Source organism: Cavia porcellus, unplaced genomic scaffold (assembly GCF_034190915.1).
Source record: "Cavia porcellus strain 051 isolate PalLab524CR breed Dunkin Hartley unplaced genomic scaffold, mCavPor4.1 scaffold_22, whole genome shotgun sequence".
NCBI lineage: Eukaryota > Metazoa > Chordata > Mammalia > Rodentia > Caviidae > Cavia > Cavia porcellus.
In genome coordinates, this window is record NW_026947505.1 from 54,152,701 (window position 1) to 54,176,733 (window position 24,033).

The following is a 24,033-nucleotide window of genomic DNA, read 5'->3' on the forward strand; positions in this document are numbered from 1 at the left end:
GCTTGAAATTCTTCACTCAAAGTTCTTGATTTGAAGAATTGTACTGAGAACTCTGCTGTGAATCTGATAGCTTTTCCTTCATAGGTGATCTGTTTCTTTTCTCTGACAGGTTTTAGTATTCTGTTTTTGTGCTAAATTTCTGGAATCTTAATTATTATATGTCTGGGTGAAGATTTATCTTGATTGTGACTAATTGGGGTTCTATACATCTCATGTATTTGTATATCATATTCTTTTCCCATGCGTGGAAAATGTTCTGCTATTATTTCTATAAATAATCTTATGTCATTTGTGCTGATCCCTGCTTTTACACTGACACTGATCAATCTTATATTGTTTCTCTTTTCATCTCTTGCAAGTGTTGGATTGTTGTTTCCTGGTTCCTTGTTATTTTTAAGAGATCTTTTCTTTCATAATCATAAGCATCCATCCTGTCTTCAAGATCTGAGAGTCTATCTTTGGCTTCATTCAAGCAGTTTTCCCAGCTTTCAGTGGAATTTTTAATTTCCTGAATATCCTTTTGAATCTGTTTCATGAATTTTAATTCTGTCTTATAGTGTTCATTCAAGGTTTCCTTGACTTTTTTATGTTCCTCTATTTTTATCTGTATCTTCTTCAGATACACTCAATATTTCTTTCATAATGTTTGTCATTTCTTTTTTTTTTACCTGAGAGATTATTTCTAATATGATTTTCTCTAAAGCTTCATGGTGTTATTTCTTTACTTCAGTTGTTATTATTTCAAAAAATTCAGTTGTGTGATTTCCAAAGTCTTCCATTTCAGTGTCTTCTGGGTTTGTTCTCAGTAAGTTGGAGGACTGAGACTGTATCTGTATCTGTAGCTGGCCAGGCACCCTCCCAGTGGATTGCACTTGTGGGCAAAGCTTCATTCCACCAATACTCAAATGGCTAGCCAGGGTATACCCCTGAACTGTGGCACCAGGGCCTTTTGTTGTGATGGGCAGAGCTCAAAATCTCCAGAACCCATCAGCTAAGCTGGTTGCTCCCTGATAGACAGCTCTACATCTCTAGGCTGGGCAGGGCAGGGCTTAGTGCCTCCGTAACCTATGAGGCTGATTGGGCATTCCCCCAGATGGATTGCTGTGAGACACTGGGCTGGGCAGAGCTCAGATTCTCTGGGACCCATGCAACTAGCAGGGATGTACCCCCAGAGTATGGCTGGCCTAAGGGTCTTTGTGCCTGGCTGAGTGCAGTTCAGAACCTTCAGGACCCACAGGGCTATCTGGGATGCTTATAGCTCTACTTATAATGACAGAGATTTTGTAACTGTTCCTCTCACAGGACAAATTGCACATGTTCCATAATGTGTAAGTGCTTGATTTCACAAACAGTAAGTCCCTGATTTACAAACATTCACATGTAGGAACAGACCTGACCTTGCACTAGGAACTTTCACAGATGTTCAAAGTAGTTTGTATGACTACCTTATCCTTTTAAGGTAACTTAAAAGTAAAACTAGTTTATTTACAGTTATACTGTATTGTACCAACATTTTAAAGTAACTGTAAAAGTAAAAATAGTTTATTTACCATGTTTATATGTATGTTTGGTTTTTTAATGGTTTACATTGTATGTTTGTGCCAAAGGTATATAAGACTCATTTTATTGGACTTACAAATAAATTCAGCTTACAAACATTCTCCTGGAACAGAACTCATTCATAAGTTGGGGACGTCCTGTATATGTCTCATCCATTTAGGGTTTATTCATGCATTTTGGAAAACTAAATATTTCCTTTTACATTCGAGATGTTCCTGGGACTTTGTGTTGGGAGGCATGTTGGAATATACCAAGAAGCACCACAAACACATGCTGTACGTGTTAGCTCCGTCCTCTATCTGCAGCAGAGACCCAGAACTTGTGGCAATAGTCCTTATAGAGTAAGGAAGGACAAGTGCCCTTTGAGTCAGTGTCTCAGAATGTCACAAGTGGCACCGAAGAAAGGAGTCTCTTCTCACAGCAGTGCACACACATTGCACAAAGACCTATAGCTTCAAACATCTTCAGAAATCACCCAAAAGCAGGTAAAACAAGAAGATACATGAGATGTGCTTCTGGCTGATAGAGACACAAGGACAATACTCTCTCTAAAAGTCACACAGGTTAACTCTGTTTCTTCCACTAAAAACCTTTCATTAGAGCTCTAACAACTGTTATGCTACTCTCTTATCCCAAAATATTGGCAATGTGTCCCTTTAAATTAATTATTCATAGAAGATGACAATTAGTCCTGCTTGCCCCATGCCTGCTGCATTTCTTCCCAGACCTATGAAGCTAGAGGAGACTCAGCCCTCAGCTCACTGGCCCTCTACATTGCCTGCTCTGAATGGTTGTGGCTATGGCTGTGGGCCCATTTTATACCCAGGTTTGAGCACACAGAGGAAACCAGAAGACCCTAATGGCTGCTCTATACCCAAGCCTGGAGCCTGGCCTTCTGGGAGAATGTAGAAAGGGCACAGCAGATCCAGGAGGAGGTATAGCTCTGCCACTGGCTACCACAGATCTAACCATGAGGAAGCCAGAGACTCGGTTCCCAGCCCTATGTTCCACGGCCTTCTGATGACCCCCCTCTCCCAGCCTCCCACGCAAGCTGCTCAGCCAGATATTTCTCAATATAGTAAATGCCCATTTAGTTTTTACACAGTGTACTTACAGATTTCCTTGTTCTTTCAAATGAACTAACTTGGCCATAATCCCAGGGGTGGTAATCTGTCAAGCCAAATAAGCTGCCTATTCCTGAGTCCAGGCATTGTAGCAGTTAGTGGGCTGCACAGTGAAAGGAACCGACCCCCAGGCTGCAAAACCAAGAGAGAAACCCCAGGACGACCACCATCCCTCTAAGTGCCTCAGCTCCAGTTCACAGATATTCTGCTCTCTATAAAGTTAGTAATGTGCATCAATATTCTATTCATTCTTCAGAACCTCCCAGCCATTTGCTGTTAGGGACAACCCTGTGACCACCTGGACTAAAAAACTAGGAGAGAAAGATATACTGGTCATTGCATGGTAAAGACAGTGAAAAGCCAAAGAGGGGCTCCCTTCTCTCCTTCCCTCTCTCAGTGGCCAGTAGCATTCCAACCTTCCAGAGCTGAGTGTCAGCAACAAATAGGTCCCTCTAACCACTATCACACCACCACCACTTTGGTTCACAGTGCGAAGTAATGTGCAAGACCAAATCTTTGAAATATCAAGGTTGCTTAGTGGCCACAGCATAAACTCACCTAACCTACCTGACACATCCCAAAGCCCAGCCTTTCTTCTTAACCCAGACTTAGAGAATTTCCTCATTCTCACAGATCTGAGCCACCCACCCATAAGCATGAGATGACAGTCACAACAAGGCAGAGGGAACATTTGACCAAAATGCACAGTCTCTGCCTCCGTCTTCACATCGCCTCCTCTTTAGCATATCTGTCTCAAAACTCCCTCTGCCTCTCTTATAAGAATACATTTGATTATATTTAGGGTCCACCAGATAATCCAGGATAAACACTTCCTCTGAAGAGCCTTAACTTAATCACATCATTTTGTTATATAATAATGTTCATAGGCTCTAGAGATTAAGGCAAGGACATGCAACTTTGTTGAAGAGCCAGGGCACCATTCAGCCCACAATACTTAGCAAAGAATGAAATTTTCACTCTATAATATTTGGTAAATGCATCAATAAATGACAAGTAAGTAAATCCTCAAAGGCTTACCCTCCTTCAGGAAGTCTGGTTTACCTGTCCCCAAGTTTATCTAGGCTTGTCTTGTCTCCTTTCAGTCTTCTGGGTCTAATCCTACACCCAGTATTCTCATCACACCCTGGAATTGTTGGTTTCCCAGCCTGCACCCTCCAGCCAGCCCATCCTGCCACCCCAGGGTTCTCAGGGCACAAACTGTGTGGTACATTGTTACCTCTCTTCTCTTAGATCCTAATTCATGCTATGGCACAGAATTACCTGCTCCTTACATAAACAAGTAACCACATTCTAAACTAACTACAAGAAATGGGAAAGACCGAATTACTGCAAGCCTCCAGCCCTTGAATTTCCCTGAATTACCAACACCACATTGGAGTGAGCTAAAAAGTAATAAAGTGCTTCTTGCTTCAAGTCAGTCCTTGACTGGCTAATTTGTGTTTGGCACTGTTTCTTTAGAAGCAGGAGAGGTCTTATTTCCCTTTGTTGCCTTGGTGGACAGTTTAATAAAGCAGCCCCATGCTGAGCAAATCCACATGAGGTCTGAGGCCCTTTTTTCTCATAGCTGATGGCAGGATTAATCTCCTTTGAGGAGACTTCTTTCTTTTGCAGTCCAGTCAGCAGGAGCTCCAGCTCAGAGTGAAACTCACCAGATGGAAAGCTAGAGACCCCAGTCATTGCCTAACACAGAATCAACACTATAATTATTAGTCACATTAAAGAATCAAAGTAATTGAGAGGTCCTCTATGGAAATCACTATAAAGACAAATGGGGTGGGGATGTGTTTCTTTTGGTTATTACCACGGTTTTTCTCTCCAAGGTGAGATATTTTTGCTTCTTTTAGAAACTTTGGCTCAACTCAAGAATTATTCAAGATCTGCATTCCTAATCAAGCTGCTGCCTGAGCGTTAACATTAGAAACTTTGACCAGAAATTGACTTAAAGGAGATAGCTCTCCTCAGCTCAAATCTCATCTTAGATTGGTGTGAATTTTCAGCATCACTGAACTACAGGACTGTACAAGGTGAAAGAATGCTTTTGAAAGTGCGGAGACTTGACACTTGACAATCCCACCTGTACCCTCCTTATCCAGACAGACATGCTACATATATATTTATATGTATATTTGCTCTGACATGAGGGCTCCCTAAGGAGCCCTGTGTTTACAGATTGAAGGGAAGGCTAGCATTCCTACCAGCAGGGGAACCAGAGCCACTGAAAAGGAAACAGGAACAAAACAGCCTTCTAACAGGAAGGTGGCTGGTGAGAGCTGTGGTTCTCCTTATGTGTTGTGAGTCAGGGCTTGCTGAAGCAAAGGGGTGTGTCTACTCGGAGATTGTGCCAGACTTTCTAAACGGAGTTGGCCCTGTGACCTGCCTCCTGCTGCTGAAATGTCCTGTGCCTTGTAAGGCCAGAGGGTCCTCAAAGCACAGACCCCTGTGCTATTTTTACTCTTCCCTCCTTATACACACCCTCTCTTTAAGAAGAATCTATTGCAGCTTCTTTTTGGCTTTCTGTTTCTTGCCTCACCCCTCACAACAGCAAGCCTTGAGCTGTCAAGAGGAAAGAAAGCAATCTCTACTAATCCATTTCTTCGAAACTACTCCTCAAGTGTGTTAGCCTATCTTTTTAAAACAGAAAACATATATTCTGTTTGAATATAAATAGAAAACAGCTACGAGACTGCACACTAAAATGTGCACAGTGGTGCTCTGACTGGGAATGGGGCAGAGAAAGAGAACAGATTTTGCCACATTTTTGTTTAGCTTGAATATTTTTTACAGTGATCCTGCATTCCTTTTGCAGTTAGAAGAAATCAGTAAGGATATTTTCTATCTTAAAAAGGAGCAGGGTAATTCATTTTTGTTCTTTACTTTGCTAAGAGACAGCAGGAAGATATATCTGAAACTGCAATTTGTAGGGAGATGAGCGTGGTGTGTGTGTGTGTGTGTGTGTGTGTGTGTGTGTGTGTGTACACTTACGTCTCTCACAGTGGTGAGGCACGCATGCACAGGAAGAGTGTAGAAAGAACAGGGACACTCAAGGCTTTCATCTTCCATCTGTAAACCCCAAAGTGTGAATGTTCCATCTGTCCTCGCCTGGCTGTACATGAAAAACAGTCTATGTCTCCTCTTCCTCCCACAGCTGTGCAGCAGGGACCTTTGTGCCACCAGAGACTGGGTTCCTTTGGTGCATGGCAGGAATCTTCATGGAGAAGCTGCATTGTGCCTGGATGCCAGCAACACACAGCTGACAAAAATAAAGATGTAATGAACACGACATGGAAACATGTCTTAGTCACTTTCCTCATCAGTGGGAAAAATACCCGACACCCACAACTTAAAGAAGGAGAGATTTGTCTTTGGCTCACGTTTCATGGCTGGACTCCAAAGAAGAAACAGCATGACAGAGGAGCATGGCAGAGGAAAGCTGTTCACATATGGGGACCAGGAAGCCGAGAGAGAAAAGAAGAGCTAAGAAAGGAGATATGTCCCTCAAGGCCATGCTCCCAGGTACCCACCTCTTCCCACCAAACCCTAACTCAACAGCTATTCAACTGTATCACCCCATAATTCAACCACCTCCTCAAACCCCTGCCTCTGAGATCAGGAGCTTCTTGGGGAACATTTAGTTATAAACCATGCACATAATCTACCAACCAAGCAAATGAAAAAAATATACAAGCAAACATTAAAATAAGCAAAGGAAAAAAAGAGAAGAGATACTGAGTGAATATCTTTTGTTTTCTATCACTAAATACCTGAGGTAGGCTACCTTTATAAAGAAAAGAGGTTTGGTGAGCTAACAATTAAGGGCATGGCACCCTTAATTGCTCAGCTTTGGTGAGGACCTTGAGGCAGATGCAGGAACACAGAACAGATGGGACAGAGAGGACATATCTCCAGATAGGAATCCAGAGAGATTGTCTAGGACCATTCTCGGGATTTCATAGCAATCCTCCTATAGGAACTAATTCAAGATCCAAGGAGAGCTGCCAGTGAAGGCAGACACCAGGACCTAACGACTTCTCTCTCAGCACCCTTCTGAAGGCACCAGCACCTCTGCACTGCACCTCACTGAGGACCAAGCCCTGGCACAGGAATCCTGGAGGACAAAACACACCAAGCTGTAGCAGTGGGAGTTTAGAGAAAACTTTACAGAGTGGCTAAAAGTTGGTTGTAGGCGAGGAAGAGACTGAGATCCTAGGTCCACAAACCCTGTTTAAGATTTTACTCTCCAAAGCCCACCACAGGCTGGTGGCCAGTGCAGTAGGGAAGGCAGAGAAAAAGGAAACAGAAGAATCCTGAGAAGACTTTGTCTATTGTGCCGGCTGGCTGAGAGAGAAAATAGATAGATATTCATAAACTTCCTTCACCCAGACTCGCTATTCCTGTATTTCTTATGACACAAATAGTTTAGTCTGCAGGATAAAAGCAACAAATATGTATGCTTTAGATCACTGTCAGGAGTCCGCTGGATCTCTAATACATTATGATCAATGAAAGCAATCAACCTCAAAAGTTTATTTTTTTTAATTTTATTTAAGGAGAAAAAGAAAAAAACAGAAAAAGGGTACAAGTTATACAGAATTTCAAAAAAATACACAGTAGGAAATCACTAGTTAATAGATTACATATTGTCATCTTAGAAATAGTTGTTCAAGTTATAAAATTAAAGCATACAAAGTGGACATTTTTTTTAGAGAATAAAACCAAATGTGACATAACAAAACAGAGTAAGTCAAATCAAAAGGATGGACATAGTACATAATGTAAAAACAGAATACAAGGTGATCAACAATGGTTACCATACTGCCTCTTGCTATCTTCAAAAGAATTGCCTATATCATCAGTTATAATAAAATTTAACAAAACAGTAAAGAACAAAACCAATAAAACCAAAACATTGGAGATATTACAGGACTTCAAAAGAAGATAATAGTCAAACCAGAATGGGCATCATAATGAATCTTATTGTCTTCACAGTTGTTGCCTATAACTCAAACTTGGTATTATCAAGCAAAACAGAATAGAATAAAATCAGTCAAAACAAGATGGTGAGAGCAATACAAGGTTTCAAGTCAAGTTAATAGGAAATCAAAGTGGGTTACTATAATATATCCTGCTATTTTTTATTTTTCCCTTAATTAAAAAGATAAAAATAAAAATAAATAATAAAAAAAGGAGATTGAGATACAAGAGGACATAACAACAAAACAGCACAGGTCAGAACATAACCATTTAAGCAAAATAGTGTTTCACACAAGATATCCTGACATAAAAGTAGTTACCATAGTGTCTCTTTCCTTGAAATCTTTGAGTATAACTTCATATACTGTAGCATCAAACTTATCAAGACAATGTAACACCGTTCAAGTGAATGACAGTATTACAGGGTATTTAAAACCAACTAAGAGAAAATGAACAATGGTTTCTGTATAATCTCCTTGTCTATAAAAGTTTTTGTTTATATTATCACATATAATAAGATCCAATAAGATGCAACATGTTAAGACCAATGGAGACAGAAGAACAAAAGCTTGATGGGACTTCAAAACAAGAGGATATTAAATCAGCACTAGCTATTATGATGTCTTGTTTTCTCCAAAATAGCTGTTCATACCATCCAACCTTCTCTGCCTCATTTCTGTTGAGCTCTTTTCTGTCATTATTTGTCAGTTTGTCTTCTTCATTTTGCTTTCTGCTCCATTTATTGTGGCCTCTCTGCCACTGTTTCTGGAATCTTGGTACTTTTCTCTTTTAGAATGCCCTACAGTATTCTCTGTAAAGTTGAATTGGTGGTTGCAAATTTCCCTTGTTCCTCTTTATCCTGGAAGCACCTTGTTTCTCCATTAATTTCTAGGGACAGTTGTGCAGGATATATCAATCTTGGCTGGAGGTTATTGTCTTTCAAAGCTTGAATTATTTTGTCCCAAACTCTTCATGATTTGACGGTTTTTGCCGAGAAGTCTGCTTTAATTCTGATACGTGTTCCCTTGTAAGTGATCTGTTTCTTGTCTCTAACAGCTTTTAATATTCTGTTCTTATATTGGATTTCTGGAATTTTGATTATTATATGCCTGGGTGTAGTTCTGTTTGGGTTGTAGGTAGCAGGGGTCCTGTATGCCTCATATATCTGAGTATCTTTACCTTTTCCCATATTAGGGAAGTTCTCCTTGATTATTTCTGTGAATAGCCTTTGCAGTTCATTTGATTGTATCCCTGCTTCTTCCTTTACATTCTTAATTCTTAAGTTATAGATCCTCTTATCATCTTGTAGCCTTTGTATTGTTACTACTTGTTTCCTTGTTATTTTTAAGAAGTTTTTCATTTCATGCTCCCACATTACAAATCTGTCCTCCAGTTCAGATAATCTATCCTTAGTTTCTTTCAAGCTATTATGCCAGCTTTCAATACAGTTTTTAGTTTCCTGGTTATCTCATTGAACCTGCTTCATGTATTCTACGTTTTCTCTATTTTCTCCATCAAACAATTCTCCCCTTTTTTTCTATTCTTCCATTCCACCATCTGTTTTTTCTTGGGAGGTGCTTAGCATTTCTTTAACTATTCTACTTGTATCTTGCTTTACTTGGTTAAATACTTCACTTTTGAACTCGTCTATGAGGTTCCGGAGATATCGCTTTATGTCTATTGATGCCGTGTCTGATATTGCATGTTTTCTGTCCTCATTCTCCTTTGCATTTACCTTTCCTGGATCAGTGTTCTCAGGACTGGAGACTGAGCACCCTTTCTTGTTGCTCCCTCTTCCCATACTTTTCGTTCCTTCCATACAAGTCTATATAGGAGGCCAATTTCTTTCTTAGTCGGTTACAGTTTGTTTGAATCACGCTGGCTAGGTGTTCCCGCCCACTGCAGTGTACTAGGGAGACACAGACCTGGGCAGCCTTGCTGGGCCCGTCTTTCCAGTCCATCAACCTGCTGAAGGCTACACTGCATTAGGATGCACTGCCAGTTGCAAGGACCTGATTTGGGCTAGCCTAATGGGTCTTAGTCCATGGCGTCACCCAAGTCAAGTACTCCCCACCAAACCTGCTTGAGAGGGGAATATATGACTGAAGTCACTGCAGTGTCCTATTCCAGCTAGTCTGCCCAGTCCCCGAATGTCCTCTGTTGGAGCCTCCTAGTCTATGGAAGGGTCCTCGTTCCTCTCACTCACTGCAGTTTGATGCAGGGCTCCCCAGCAGCTCTGCTCTCAATTCAATTGCCAATTCCTGCTCTCAGAGCTTTCCTGTCTCTATCCCTGCTGTGCCAATTCAGATGTAGCAGCAGCAGCAGGAAATTTAAGCTGCAGTTTCCAGAGGTGTGGGTTCCAGCCTCAGCATTGACCAGTTGGTTTCTCTCAGATTAGTTCATTCCTGGATCAGCAGGGTATATCTCCCCCTGCTTAGGACTCCCCACACCGCACCATTCCTGGAATTGAAGGTGGCTATCTCAGAGAGCCTCCGTAACTGCTGTTATATATCTACCATGTTCTCCCCCAACCTCAAAGTTTATATACCATATCAGTCCATTTATATGACATTCTGGAAAAGATAAAACCATAGTTAGGGAACACATTTTTTAAATTATACAGAAGCATTTTGATTCCTGGAAAGATCATATTTATATGCTAAGGCTGCCTCTTTTGCTTTGCTATCAATTATGAAATTTTGCTACGTATTATGAAGTTAAGAAAGGTGTGCTCAGCCAGAGAGTGACATTCTAGAGGTGTTACAAAAGACACCAGTGTCATGATAAAAATTCATAGCATCAAAGCTGAAATGTTTTGCATCACTTTTATTTCAATGCAGCAGTATCATATTGACTTATCAATTTGTGTTTTGTTCCTTCAATGTTCTTTCCTGCCTCCAGTGTAGGTAGGTAGGCAGACTTCGTTAGCCCTTACTTTGAAGGAGATAGAAGCAGGAGTAAAGTCTTCCTGGCTTTGGTTTTCCAAGACTAAAGCCAACTGGGAGATTATATGTATGTCTAGGCTGATGGGGAAATGTCAGAATTCTGGGGAAGGGCAGCTGTGTCAGAAGCAGAAGACAGAAAGCAAACTTCCAGGTTCCAACAAATGAGGACCCACAGCCAACTGCCTTCCAGTGCCCCGAGGTGGACCCCGAGTAGAAGAAAAAACAGTGCCTGGGAGGTAGATCCTTGGCTCTGGAGTTCCAACTCACATTCAAACTTCCAGATAGCTGGGAAAAAATCTGATTGAAAAACAGTGGAATGATAGCCAGGGCTTCCCTACTAGTAAGTAATTAGACACATGGTCAGCTTCCAGGCAGTCCAAAGTGAAGACTTTGAGGGTCTCAGCTACAATCAATATGTACTACAAATTTTTAATTTTGTATGATCTTTTTACTGACTGTTATTGGGGGCAGTGTTTATTTCCCTACTATTCCTCTTTTCATAAGGGAAAGAATAATTAAAATTCCCAGATTCTTATTGTCTGCTCACTGACACTTGTGCATGGGAGAAGTAAGTTCTGATTGGTCACTTCAGAAAAACGAATTGAGAGTACTTAATTCAAATGACCCCATCTGAGCTTCATTATCATTTCACATTGATTTGCCTGCAGACAGGGTCCCTTCTGGTCTACGCAGCCCTTTTGCCAGAGGCAAGGATATATCTGTTACCTCACAAGGAAATTGTCTCAACTGGAGGTTCAGGATTATGTTTTTTTGTTATCAGTACCAGGGATCAAACTCACTACTGCGCACTTGCAAGGCAGGCACTTATGCTGCTGAGCTAAATCCTCAGCCCGAGGATCATTATTTAACTCAATTTGGTAACTGTTCTAGTAAGCCAGTCTCCAATTTTCTGGTTAACTTTATCAATAATAAAGCTTGATTGGTCTTATTTCCTGTGTTTTGTTTCTCAATTGATTCCAAGTTTAGAAGAAGGAAAAACTGACATTTAACTTGTTACTCTACATATTATCTCAACTATTCTTGAAATCACACCTACGTTTCATGTGTCTATTGCTGCTTTGTATAAGTATGGAATTCTAGGTTGACAGTTTTTTTTTTTCTTTTAGTTCTTTAAAGACATTATTCCACTGTTTTGTTTCTTGAGGAAAAGCTACTGTTATCTTCTGTTCCTTTGTGCTTAACATGTCTTCATTTCTGTTTTTTAAAATATTTTATCTTTAGCATCAATTTTAAGTAACTAGGATACTATGTGCATTAGTTAAATTTTCTTCATATTTATTGTTTCAGTCTTTTTTGGGTCTGTACAATAATTTTTTATCAATTTTGAAAATTTTTCAATTTTTCTATTTTCCCACCTGCTCCTAATTTGCATATTTATTGGTAATGTATTAATCTTTTTTCCACATGTTTCATTTCATATAGTTTTTATTGCTCTGTCTTCATGTTTACTAAGTTTTTCTTATCTAATCCAACACTAATTCTAGAATAGTATTTTTTGTCTCATACCTTGCAGTTTTCATCACCATAAGTTTCACTGTTGTTATCTTCTGTGGCTTATCAGTGCGAAAAAATAAAATACAGCCCAGGGATTTAGATCAGCGGCCTGTCTGGCAAGCACAAGATCGTGAGTTCAATTCCTGGTACAAAAAAAAAAGAAAGAAATACAGTATAACAGCTATACTAATGTCCTTGTATACTAATTTTGACATCTGTGTTAGTGTTGGCTTGAATTTTTTTCTCCTTATTATAGATAGTATTGTTAGCTTCTTTACATACCTAGCAATATTTGATTAGATACCATGTATTATGAATTATATTTTGTTGTATGCTGAATATTTTTATATTCCTGTAAGTATTCTTGAGCAGCTTTATTCTGGATTATAGTTAAGTTTCTTGAAAAGTGTCTGTGGTTTTTTTAGTTCCTGCTTTTAAGACTTGTTACATAGGCCCAGAGCTGCACCAAACTAAAGCTAATAAATTTCCACACCTGAAGCAAGACCCTTCTGAGTACCCTAAACAATGCTCCATGAATTTTGAAGTTTCTCAATCTGGTTTGTGACTAACATTCCCTTGTGCTCTTTCTCAGATCTTGTCTCCTCAAATGTATATAGTGATCAATACTTTGCTGAAGACTTAGGAAGGCCCTCTATACATTTCTGGAATTCTCTCTCTAGGTCACTCTTCCTCATCCAGGGTGCTGTGCTGTCCCCTCTGTATACGCTGGTGTCCCTGGACTTCAACTTGGGGATACCTTAGAGCCCTTCCACGGTTACCATCCTCACACTGAGAAGAAGTTGGGAAAATTGTAAAATTTACCTAGTCCATACCTGCCTATCAGGGATTTCTGTTCTTCACTTCAAAAATAAAGATAAAATATAGATCCTTTCAGGCAGAGAGAATGCATAACCAACAGATCTCTAACAAAAATGCTAATGTTCTCCTAAAAGAAGAGAAATGATGCCACGTGGAAATTTGGATCTAGGCAGAGACATGATGAGCACCATGGATGGTAAATTTGTGGATAAATGTTTAAAAATCCTTTTATTCAAATGGATAGCCAATTTTCCTAGTGCTAGTTATTAAATGGCCAAATGTTTTCTCATAGATATGAAATACTTCCTTCAGTATACTTCAAATCCCTTAAATGTACATTTATATCTGTTTATACATTCTCTATTATATTCTAGTAATCTACTTTTCTATAATTACATAATGATACTTTTTTATTTCTATTTCAGTCAGTATGTAATCTAATTTTTGTTATGGTAAGTTTACCTCATTGCTGATTATGTAAACTTCCTTGATAAGTTCCCCACTTTTAGCCCACAATATAAACTTAAAAATCAATATGTCTATTCCTTTTCCAATTCGAAAACAAAAAAAATCTTGTTGGAATTATAACTAAAATTGCAAGCAATGCAATGTCCATTTTCAATTTAACAGTTAGCTGAAAACACATTTCCATTAAGAGGGAGAGGAAGAAAGAGATCGAGGGATTCTGGGTATGGATAACATCAAGAGATGACTCAGTGGCAGCTCACGACAGTCACTTTGCAAATGCTTTATTGAATACTGACTGGTCAGAGGACATTGCTGAAGGAAGAGCCCTCTGGCTGAGCCAGGCAAGGAGGAAGAAAGAGGTGTGTATGCATAGAATAGTAATTCTGATTTATCTGGCTCAGTAGTCTGTCTTAGAAATATAGTCAGTTTCTCTTTGAGGGTTGAATTTATTACCAAGAGATTTATCTAAGGAGAAGGCAGAGAGGGAAGTATCATAAATCTAAGGAAGTACAGACAAACAGCTAGAGAGAACGGCTTCAGTCCTTGATCATGAACTAGCCATGGCTCTGGCACTCTTATCTGTGTGTACTGTTTGGCATTCTCCAGGTAAAAGCATAAGAGAACGGAAATGCATTATTTTTTAAAGACATGGAAAAAGTAGACTACAGTAGTATTAGAAAGCTTTTCTAAATAACAACTAAAAGATTACATGTTCCAAGGTTTTAATTTTCCAAATGTGCTAGGAGGGTTTTCAATGAGAGTAATTGTGACACCCCTACAAGATAAATCGTACTGGTCACCAGCCCCAGGTGACCTGGGGCTCACTGTCAGGATAAGAAAAAGGACTGGCACACATGAGCTGATGGGCTGTAACCCACCTGAGGCAGGCAGCAGTGTGCTCTCTCTGTCTCAGTGAGACAGGGCCATCAAAAGGAAATCCTCTCTTATTCTTAGTTTCTTTAGAGCAGACAGTTATCTGTTGATAGAATGGTTTTGTTTACACGCTTAAACTGTGGGGACTTTGAGATGATGACTTATTTTATAATACTCACATATAAATGTACCTAAATTTTTTCACGTAAGAACCTCAGCACCCTGTGAAATCGAGGAGTATCAGGGTTCGCATATTCCCATCTCTCATGTGAAGGAACACAGGAAAGGCGAGTGTTGAAGTCCTTTAGAATTGGAGGACAATCTGAAGGCACAGCTGAGAGTGTAAATTCCACTTGGACATACACTCAAAATCATTTGCTCTGTGGCTCACCGCCAGCTGGAGTGGACAGTTCCAAAATACTGTTGTTTCAGAGCTATGTCAGGCAATGGCGTAGTAGTTACACATACTATAGATCCAGCAAAGATTTCTTAAGGTGAATTCTCAGCCTTACATTATCTACCGGGTAGATTCAAAAGAAGGAGAAATAGAATACCTGCTATCAAAGGTATCCACCCAAGGGAGAAAATCCACAGAAATACAATGTTACAACACGCAGAATGGAGTTTTACCCAACTCTGTCTTTGTACCCAGCTCAAAATAGTAAATAAACCCTAAAACTAATGCAGTACACAGAAAGCAATATGGATAATCAACACTGAATGATTTCTAAGAACAGAGCATTTTTGATAGACTGAACAGAGACACGTACATTTTTCAGGAGGAGTTTGACCCAGATCCCAAATTTCTTTGACAATGACTTGATTTTAATTTCTTCTTTCTTACTCTGTAGTGTGAGAAACATAAGGGAAAAATGAATATATCAATTAACCATTTTCTTCATCCAATGAGAACCAATTCATTCATTCATTCTCCAATTGGTATTTAGCACATGCTGTGTGCTCAGCATCGCCTCAGGGCCCAGCTTACAAAGGAGAAGTCAAGCAGTCCCAGCCCCTGATACTCCAGGACCCTGAGATTTTACAGTGGCAAGCCTGGCCTCTGACCCTCCTTTGGTGTCCTAAGACCTTTTTTATATCAAAGGCTAATATATGCTTTTCTTTCCATTTCTACCTGAAGAAGAGAGGCAGAAGCCCATTAAGGTCCTTCCATGTAGCAAAAACAATTAGTAGTGACTGTAAACAGCAGATTACTCCCAGGCTCCTGGGAATCCCTAATGAGAAGAAACTGCCATGCTCAAATTTTCTGGTGACAGTTTATTTGGGGATATTCTATTGGGAATATTGACTGGACAAAATGTGCTTTTTCTGCTATTCATAAATCACTGCTCCTGAGGGAAGAGTGTGACTGAAAAATAGCCCATCGTGGTGGGCACGCCTGTAATGCTAGCACTCAGGAGGCTGAAGCAGGAGGATCACTGAATTGGAGGCCAGCCTGACCTACATAGTGAGTAGAAGGCCATCCCGAAGTACATAGCAAGATGCTGTCTCAAAAAGAAGAACAAACAAAAATGGATTAAGACCTTATAATTAATTAATAATATAATCTCACAGCATGAAAAAAGAGATCATCTGACCCCCACAGCCTATCCCAGTCTCTTGCCTTCCTGCTCTTAGATTCTAATTCCATTTTCACAGCTATCTCTTTAAGGTAAAATGTGAGCTATCTTCCACACACACCCACTGTTTGAATCCTGATGTGCCCCAAAACCATTCTCTGACTTTGCTGACTGTGTGCCTGTTCTCTGACTTTACATGCTTCAGTCTAACACATCTGCTGAGTTCCACTGAACACCACAGCAACTGGAAACCTGTGGTCCACACACCCAGCGGGACCCACTGCCTGGTTTTGTTGGGACACAGCTGTGTCCTTTACTTACGTATCATCAAGGACTACTGTCTCTCGTTGCAGCAGTAGAGTTGAATAATTGTTAAAGAAACAATATGGCTTATGAACCTAACATATTTACTATCTGAATTCTTACAGAGAAAGTCAGCTGATTCCTGTAACAGAATAAGAGAAATTTAGGACACAAATCCTAAATTTTCACTATAAAACAATACAAATATCTGTATAAAAATAATATCAATGTTATATGTTATTTGGGGTAGTTTATCATTGATTGAAGGCTCCAGATCCATATTCCTTCTTTGTGGTTCCTAGTGTGCTGGAAGTCCTTGTAACTCATTCTATTGAGTTCTGTGAGACTGATAAAGAGAAAAGCAAAACATTTTGATACAACCTTACAGAGATTTTTTTTTCAAGACAATATTACAGAACTAGAATTAAAGGGGTAGCTTGTCTTGACATGTACCATTTCTCCTCATGTCAAACTGTCATGTAGAACAGAAGAAATAGAAAAACAATCACAGACTTCATAATATTAATGTCATTTTTAGCTTGGAAGAAAGGAAATATTCTCAAAAATTTAAAGGAAAATCAAGCCCTGCCTAGGAAAAAGGAGTTCCTGAAGCATAATAATCTCATCAAAACCAGTTCTTTCTTGTTCTCAAAGACTTTGCTCCTGAAATCATCACCATATCATCATCTATATCTTGATTTCTCTTCCACTGCACATATATAATCCTTCGATGAAAATTACAATGTGACAGACATTCTCTGCTGAGGATGCAAACAGGGAGATAAAAACCCCTGCCCTTGTGGAATTTGCATTCTAGGCAAAAAAAAAAAAAAATCAACATTTATAAATAAGTGGAATATATAGAATTAATTTGACTTAAAAGTAGATAAAGACCAGGAAGTGTGTGGAGGACATGAATTAAATTTTAATCTAAGGGGCCAGGCAAGGGACTCCCTAGTGTGTTAAGATTCAAGTAAAATCCTGAAGGAAGTGAGAGAGAACACTATGCAAGCCTGTGGGGGAGGAATGCTCTAAGCCGAGGCAAAAGTCAGTGCAAAGGAAGGGCAAGCCTCGAGGTGGAGTGAAATACGTCTAATGGGTCCCAGGAAGAGTGCTGCTGCCAGGGAGGCGGACTGAGCAAGAACAGAGTTATACAAGATAAAGTCAGAGAGCTATCGGGATCAGTCAGGTATAACTTTAGCTTTTCTTCATCTAAGTGAAATCTTTCAGAGGATTTGAGGAGGAAATGTCATCATCTGACTGATGCGTTAAAAACAAGGATCAACAAACCTGAGCCAACAGGCCTTCTTTTGTAAATAATTTTATTGAAACATATTCACTTCTTTACATATTATCTACAGCTGCTTCCAAGTTGCAATGGTAGACTGTGAGTAGTTAGGACAGAGACCATATGGTGCACAAAGCCTGACATTTGCTGTTGGGATTTTTACAGAAAAAGAATGGAAAGACCTTCTTTATAAAGTCATGAAGCTCAGAAGGCATAAATGAAAAAATACATTCAATAGCATAAAAATTCGAGTTTATTTAGTAAAAATTATTATGAACAAAGTTAAAATAAGTAAGAGATTGGAAAAATTATCACAAATAAAAAGTTAATATTGTCAGTAGAGTCCCTGCAGTGACAGAACAAAAAGGACCAAAATTGAAGAGAAAAACAGTGAAAGAATATAAACAATTCAGCGGAGATATAAGGAGCCAATAAATATTTTAAAATGTTCAACATTACTAGATACCATTTGCTACCTCAAAATTTAAAAAAACAATGACAACTAGTTTAACTGGGATGGATGGAACAGAAAGTTGATCTATTGCTGGTAAGAATGTGAATTGCTATGAAAAAGGTAATCTGAGAATAGCTATTATATTAAAATATATACAGTTACCAACAAGCAATTTCAGTTTAGAAAATCGATCCTACAAAAAGAAAAGTATCAAATCAAATATGTAGGGTAATTTCACAATATTATTTGTCCTGAAAAACAAGGATTGGGGAAAAATAGGAATATTTAGTAATAAGCATAGCTGCTATATAATATCATACAGTTATTTCAAAAATTGTATTTGAGACAAAAGGCTAATTTTCTTAAAATACAAAAAACCCTATGAATTGAAAAGCTATACCAATTTTTCTAAAAGGCATAGAATATACAAAGAGTTCACAGAAAACAAATTCAAATCTCTTCAAAGAAAAGATAATCTTATTTTTAAAATAACAATGTCAGCTATAGACAACGCCTCAAAATCATTTCCCCTAACTGTTCTGCACCTCTTTGTCTTCCTTCTCTATCATTTAGGGATGCATTTGGCTATTTGGCTACAGTGTTTTAAATGACTAGAAACTTATTTGTCTCATACATTAAGAAATTGAGAGAAAAGGAGTCCAGGGCCTTAAGAGACCCAGCCTATTCCTGTCTTGCCAGTTTTACTGTTTGTTCATTAGGCTATTGTATCTCTAAACACTCCATACATATTCTAGACAGGAAAAAAGAGTAAGTAAAGGGCCAAGTCTGTCCCCTTTTCTGTGAAAAGTACGAGTGTTCCCTGAAGACTTCTGCTGACCTCTCACCGATGGAAAGTAGCTCAGATCAGACGGGACACCTCGCTGGAAGGGAAGCTGAGGAGGGAAGGCAGGGGAAGGTGGCGGTATGCATGTGAATGAGGATTCTCAAGGCCCTCCACACCTAGAGAATCAGAAATGCCGTGGGATGGAGCTGTGCTGTAACAAAGTCTCCGGGGGGTTCTGGTAAAGCTGTAGTTGGAGAATCATAGTCACAATGGTGGTCAGTATCATGGTAGAAAAATATCCTGAACTAGAATTCATATCTCTCATTTTTTAGTACAGTACAAATTTTGTTACTTGCTATTCAAGAAACCTTAGGGTTTTTTTAAATCTATAACACAAGAATAAACTAGGCATGATGGCGCATCACTGTAATCCTAGCACCTGGAGGCTGAAGAGAAGGATCACATATTCCAGGATAACCTGATCTACACAGCAAGACTCTTTCACTAAGTCAATGAAAACTGGAGGTTCAGTTACTCACAAATGCCAGATTTTACCAGGTATGTTGGCACAGGAGTTTAATGCCATGCCACGTAGGCAAAAACATGGCAGTGTGGTCCTGCTTCTGTGGAACTATGAAATTATACAATCTCTCTGGAGGGCAGTTAGACCATAGGGCTGAAAATTAAAACCACACCTTTGATCTAACGATTTATTCCCAGAAATATATTTTACAAGGTCATTTATTGCAACATTGTGAACACCAGACTAGAGAAAACATTGCCTAAATGCCCATTGATAAATGGAAAAATAGGTGGCCATTAAAATGGATGTAACATGAAATCAAATAATTAAAAAGAGTGAGGCAGTTTTACATGCACTGATATGGAACACTTTCCAAGTATATTATTAGGTTAAAATAGCAAGTGAAGACAGTGTGGGAAGAGTTCTACCCAGAATAGAACACATTTCCATGCACAGAATAGCTCTGTATGGCTTCAGGAGACAACTGATAACAGCAATCACTCTATGTAGGGGGAAGAAAAAGAACATCTAACATTCTGATTTAATTTTTTATCACGTTCGTATATTATCTTTACAAAAGTAACTTTTTTTAAAGTAATCTCTAGAGTTGAATCCAGAGACGTGTCTACAGTGTATTAAGAAGTTACAGAGTAATGTATGCAGTATAGCATTAGTGAAAACAATAAATACAGCCAAGAAGTGTGGAACGTGGTATGAGCATAGATTATTCTAGTGGAAATGGATTCAAAGTGGATTCGAGAGAGATTTTATTGTGATTTTAAAATTTCAACTCAGTTTTCATTTAAGATTTAATCTATTATAACCAAATAGCATCGTTTAAATTTTTTTAATTGTCTTAATACATACAGTTAAAGAAAAATTCCTGGGAGGAAGTGGGAGTGATGTGTATTTTCTTCATTACTCTTTTGCTGTTTTTTCTGGTGTACACTGCAATGAGCTCGAAGGTGCGAATGAATAGGCTCCCACGGTCAGCACCACTGTCCCCTGTCACCTCCTTCCCAGGTTCGTGCACTCTGGGCTTCATGCTTTCTGGTCCCAAAATGCAGTACTGCTGCATTGCTCACTCATCAGCAGCCAACCGTGCGTGGCGAGCCAAGCTGGAGCTTGAGGCAAAAGGGAAAATCAACAATAGCACTGATACTGTCCTTGCTGAAAATGCTGATCATCTTCCCGTCAGGAATTTTTTCACTGATTTTGATTTTTTTTTTAAAAAAAAAAAATTGTTTCTATCTTAATGAGTTTTTGGTGCTCGCTTAAATTTCACAGCCCAGGCAAAGGCCTCACCGCACTCAGTCTCAGTCCTGCTCAGGACAAGAGGAACTGAAAAAGAACATTAGAATGATCTTATGTCAGGAATCCAGGAACCATCCCAGGATTTAATACACAGCCAAGGCTCACTGGATAACTTTAAAACATGCCCATCTAACCAACTACAGCATAAGCTCTGCTTGGGTCTGTCTTTTATGTCTGAAGAACAAAACAGAACAACAACAACAAAAACCAAAATACTTGCTCTACAAGGATTGGGCCTTTGGCCATTGGGGTCTGGAACACACCACATCTCCGCAGCGCCTGCAGCAATGTGGCTCTGGTGGGCGCAAACCAGCCCCAGGCTGCGGCGGAGACAGCATGGCTGGGCATCTGTGGCAAAGCGAAGAAGTGGGCACCAGCCCGAGGCTCCCAAGGACCTGGAGAGTCCCCTCTCACCTCTGGATGGCTGGAGAGCAAACAGCAGCTGTCAGTCACTCACTTGAGAAGGCCAAGTGGAGACCAGATGCACAGCATCGGAGCAGAGAGGCCTCGACAAGACTGGCAGGGATGACAGCAGTGACCCCCTCCACCACACACACACACACACACACACACAGCTCTGGCCAACCTTGCTTTGGGCCGGGCCCACTCAGCTCTGAGCCAGAGCTTGGGCAGAACGTAGAGGACTCGAAGACAGAGTCTCAAGCTGGAATAGTAACCAAGCTTCAAGCATGTGCCTGGAAGACGCACAGGCTCCCCTGAGAGTGCACAGGCACATCTCTCCACCCACACTGTCCACAGAAGTCCCTGTCCCTTGAGGACACAGTCCGGTTGCCAAAGGGCTAACCTGAGCTCGGACTTCCATAGTCCTATCTTTGATAGGCCCCTCTGCCTCTGCCTCTACCAAGTCAGCCCGTCTGAGATTGGCTTTCAGAAACTGGAGACCTACATCGCACTGGATAAGCTGGTGATGGTTGGTGTGCCATCACTACAAAGGCAAAAACAAGCTCACAGATCAGACTGCAACACGAAGAGCGGGAACCCTGTGCCACCAGCCCTGTCTCTGTTCAAGGACCTCAAACATGTCAACATAATCACAGTACATGATATCATTCACACAGAGAAATCCTTCACCCTTGTCTGAATACCTGGACCACGACCTGGATGCCCGTGGGAACATCAACATGCACAACTGTGTGAAACTGTTCCTGTTCCAGCTGCTCAGGTTACCTAGTCTGCTGCCACCTGCAGAAGGTGTTACATCGAGACTACAAGCTCTAGAACCTGCTTATCTATGAGAAGGGAGCTGGATGGTTTTAGCCTGGTCTGAGCCCCATCAATACCGAAACAAAGATGTACTCCAACAAATGATAATGCTGTGATATCAGCCATCTGGCATCCTACTCTGGTCCAGGGACTGCTCTGCTCCAATGGTATATAGGGTCTGGGAGCATCTTCTGAAAGATGGCCACAGGCTGCATGGTGGAGGAATAGCTGCACTTCATCTTTTGTGTCTTGAGAATTCCAGCTGAGGTTGACATGCCAGTCTAGCAAGGACTTCAAGATGTACAACTACCCCAAGTACCAAACTATGGACCCATGGACCCGGACTTATAGTGACAGGGCTCACCCCCTCTTCAACGGCTGAAATCAAATCTCCACAGAGGATGCCATGAAACATCCAATATTCCTCAGCCTAGGAGAGCAGATCCATGACATTCCTAACACTGCTTCCATGATTGTACTAAAGGAGATCTGGCTGCAAATGGAAGCCAGCCTTTGGGTCTCATCAGTGCCTGATTCAGGCAGGCCTGCTTTCCTGGTGGTGCACACTGAGTTTTAAGATAAGTTCTAAGCCACAGACAAAGACCCTAGCAGGCCACAGCTAAGCTAACAGAATGCCCAACCCTCGCAGGATAGATGTTGCCGCCTGCCTACCTGTCTGTCTTTGACCTGCCCACTTGTCCCCTCCAACCATCTAAATACATTGGCACAGCGACCCACTGGTTGGCTGCTGAGTGCTAGCAAAGCTCTCATTGCCCCCTTTGCTTGGTCTGTTGGTCTGTCTCTCTGTTTCAGTAGTTGCTGGGAGACAGCATGACCATGCCAGCCTCCCTCCTGGTCGGATCCTCCCTCCAGCACTGATACCGATGCCTAACTGGGGATCTAGCTCAGCTGGGCTCTCAGCTCACAGAAGAAGGTCACAGCGCCCTGGGCCTGAGGCATTTCTGCTTGCTTTCCTACCTGCTCCCTGCCTCACTTAGTGTGAGCCTTTATTTGTTTCATTCATTATTCTTAGAACTATTTTACATGAGGTTTTCATTTTTTAAAATGCAATACCTGTATGCAGACTGGCTGTTTCTCTCTTCTCCTGCCTGTGACCCTTGCATGGCATTTTGTGCAGTGAAGTCACACTCCTGCACTTCCAGAGGCAGGGATGTAGCCCTTTTTTGGAACCTAGATTATCACCAAACCCTGCGGTTGGCTGTAGGAAAGCATTATCTCTGCCACCATTCACTTTCCTCTCTGCCGCCTGCTACCCCCAGATGCAGGGTTCTCTGAAAATTACCAGGGTCTCTAGGGGAGGGACAAGGTGTGGGCCCCGCTCTTTCTATTCTGCAGACCCATCGCCAGAGCCTTCTCCCTTCTCAGGGTCACATGAGCCCAACCCTCCTATCCATCCCATTGAGTGCTGTTGAGTAGGGGCCCTGCGAGGACCAATTCAGTGAGGAGCCATAATATGCCTGTGTTCACAAGCACAACAGAGAGGCACATGGAGGACTTGCCTCGTGCTGCCTCCTTACCTGTGGGAGGGTGTGGCAGAGCAAGGAAAGGACTCAGCTCAGCCCCCGGATGGATGTAAGAGCTGTGTTGGCGCCATTGTAACACCCGGACCACTGATCTTTGGTCATTTTTGCCCAGCAATCTGCACTGTAGAATGACTTCAGTTTTCAGCATTCCATTCCTCAGGGGCCACCCATGCAGGGTGCCCCTATGGGTCTGACCATTAGACAGAGCTCTACAATTTGAGTCTATAGTCTTTGTTACTATCTAATGAATCAAAATACTTAAGGCCAGGAGTAACTTTCAAGAGTAAGTTGGGCAGGGTCTGGCAAAGGGTCTTAGTGGAGGCCTCCATGTCAGAATAGCCTTTGGATGGCCAGAGGTTTGGAAGGCTTCAGGAGGAGCACGGGACACTCAGTGCTCAGGGCAATGGCCACTGTCTAACCATCACAGAAGCACTGACTACTCTAATAACTGGTCTAGTCATATCAGTGTCTGCCATCTAAATATATGTTCTGCGTAAGGGCATATTTACAGCTTGATACAGACCACTCTAGTTTCCTGCTTGACTTCCCCTTCTAGTTTAACTGCTTGACCTTAAATGTACAGCCTTGGGCTCTCCCATCAGTGATTATCAAAAAAGCTAACTTTTTCTCATGTGTCGGTGAGTGCTACCCTCAAAGAGGGGGCGGGAGAATGGCCATGCCAGAAAGGATGGAATGCATCCTCTTTCAGCTGTTCAGAGATGATTT